A 2326-nucleotide genomic window follows, 5' to 3' on the forward strand; every position below is an offset into this window, starting at 1 on the left:
GTGCTGTGTGCCCATCGGCCCCGATGTGTGCCCATGTGACCCTTGCCCAGTGTTGCAAGGGGGAAGGCGGCAACTCAGCCCACTTTCCCCTCCCCGGGCTGGCTGGTCCCCACCCTGGAGCCTACCCGGCCCTGAAGCAGGTTGTTTTCCGGCCACAGGGCATGGCTCAGTCTCCAGGGCCTGCAGGTCACGTAGCCAAACTTGTTCCTCCTCTCCTGAGCACAGCGGTTTCCTGCTGGGGAAAGCACAATAGAGCCCGACCCAAGGGACTCACCCTGGGCAAGCGCCCGCCCAGCTGTCTCTGAGTGCTGTGTGACCCAGGGCAGGGCCCACGCTCTCTCTGAGCCTTGGTTCTCCTGGTGAGAAGTGTGGGAGTGAGACGGAGCCCTGGGAGACCACTCTCAGCCAATGAGAACAGCAACCTCTGTTTGAGCACCAAGTGCGGCCCGCTGGGCAGCATCCCGCGTCCTCCCAGTGAGCTAGCCGCTGGGCTGGGCTCCATTCTCCCCATGGCAGTGCACCTCCTCAGAAGTCATTCTTCTCTCCAGTTCAGACTCCTCCCCTGCCCCCTCCACTTCTGCACAGCCCACTCCCGCCGCCTCCCCTTTCCTCCTCCCAGAAGGCACCTGGCCTATTCCAGGGTAGGGAAGTGAGAGAAAGTGATGGAGGCCAAAGGGGTCCTAAGCCAGGCCAAAGGGGCCTCCTGACCCAGCTGGCCAAGGGACAGATGACTGAGGGGTAGGGGTGGGGAAAGGCCCTGATATGGGGAGAGGAAAGCCAGACCCAGGGCCCGCGGGCTGCTTCTGACTTATAGGCTGGGTAGACTAGCTATTCCCTGAGCCCTGGTGGCCTGGTGATTACCTGGTTGGCTGCAATCTGCAAGGTCAGCAGTTCGAAACTGCTAGCCACTTCGCAGAAAAGAGATGGGCCTTTCTCCCCCCGCAAACAGTTACCATCTTGGGAAGTCCCAGGGGCAGTTCTACTGGGTCACTAGGGGTCAGTGGGTTGTTGGTTTGGTTTTTTTTTGGGGGGGGAGGGGGTTGGAGTAGTTTTCTGAGACTGTGTTTTTTCTTTTTTTCTTCACATTCTCTTTTCTTTTTAAAAAAAAAAACCATTTTATTGGAGGTTCTTAGAGTTCTTATAAAAATCCATACATTCATTGCATCACACACATTTGTACATAGGTTGCGATCATCATTTCCAAAATATTTTCTGTTTGAGCCCTTTGTATCAGCTCTTTTTGCCCTCATCTGAGACCGTAAATCTTTATAGGAGTAAAGGGCCTCATCTTTCTCCCAAGGAGCAGCTGATAGTTTCAAACTGCTGACCTTAGGTTAGTAGCCCAATGCATACATAACCCACTAGGCCAGCAAGGCTCCTAAGAGAAGCCACGGGGAGGGAGCTGAGAGCTGAAGCTGGCCTTCAGGCCCATCAATGAGGGTCAAGGCCAGGTGGGGTCAAGAGTCACCTGGACACCAGGAAGTTTCCCTGGGTGGGTTGGGGGTGATGGGGGTGGTCCCTGCAGAGGTTCAAGCTTTCTCCCTGCCCCTCCCACCTTGAAGCTCCCCTACCTCCAGCCTGGACAACCTCTCAGTCCTCCCCGAGTTTGGACCTGGCTCTCCACCCCCAAGCCTGAGTCCCAGGGCCCGCCTTGAGATTTTCTCAATGGTGAGAGGAGGCCGCCCATTGAGTAGCCACTCTCTGTCCCCTCTGCTTCATCTCCCCTCCACAGCGGTTCGGTGCCCGCTGCCTCAGTTTCCTCATCTGCAAATGAGCTTTCAGACAAGGCCCACTTCCCAGGAAGGCTGCCAGGCCTAGTGCAGAAGCGCAAGAATTTTTATTCTTCATGTACTTTTTTTTTACACGCCCCCCTCTGCCACATCGTCCCCACCCCTTCTCTCCTGCACTCCTGACTTCCAGTTTGTCCCTGTGCTGCCCCCGCCCCCCACCTCCAAGCCTGAGTTTCCCTCGTCCTTGGGCAGCCTGCGCCCCCACCCTGCTCCACGCCACCCCGGCCCTAAAGTGGCTTCTGAGACCTTGCCCAGCAGGGCTCAGGTTTTGGACTTTCTGCACCAGACCCTGGGGGTGAGGGGCAGGTGGCACAGAACCCCTCACCAGCCTTAGGGACTCAGACCCTGGGCAGGATCTGGAATGGGCACATTTAACCAGCTCCCAGAACATTCTCAGGTCCCTGATCAGCCTATAGAGGGAGACCGCCGTGGGCACGAGCTGGGAGCCCCCAATCAGTCCCCCCACCCCACCTCCGACCTGGCTCTTTCTGCTCCCCCTCGCAGCCCACCAGCTCTGCCTGGGAACCCTGGCTTCT

This window comes from Echinops telfairi, unplaced genomic scaffold (genome assembly GCF_000313985.2).
Source record: "Echinops telfairi isolate 266 unplaced genomic scaffold, ASM31398v2 ScPeMD7_7457;HRSCAF=8495, whole genome shotgun sequence".
NCBI lineage: Eukaryota > Metazoa > Chordata > Mammalia > Afrosoricida > Tenrecidae > Echinops > Echinops telfairi.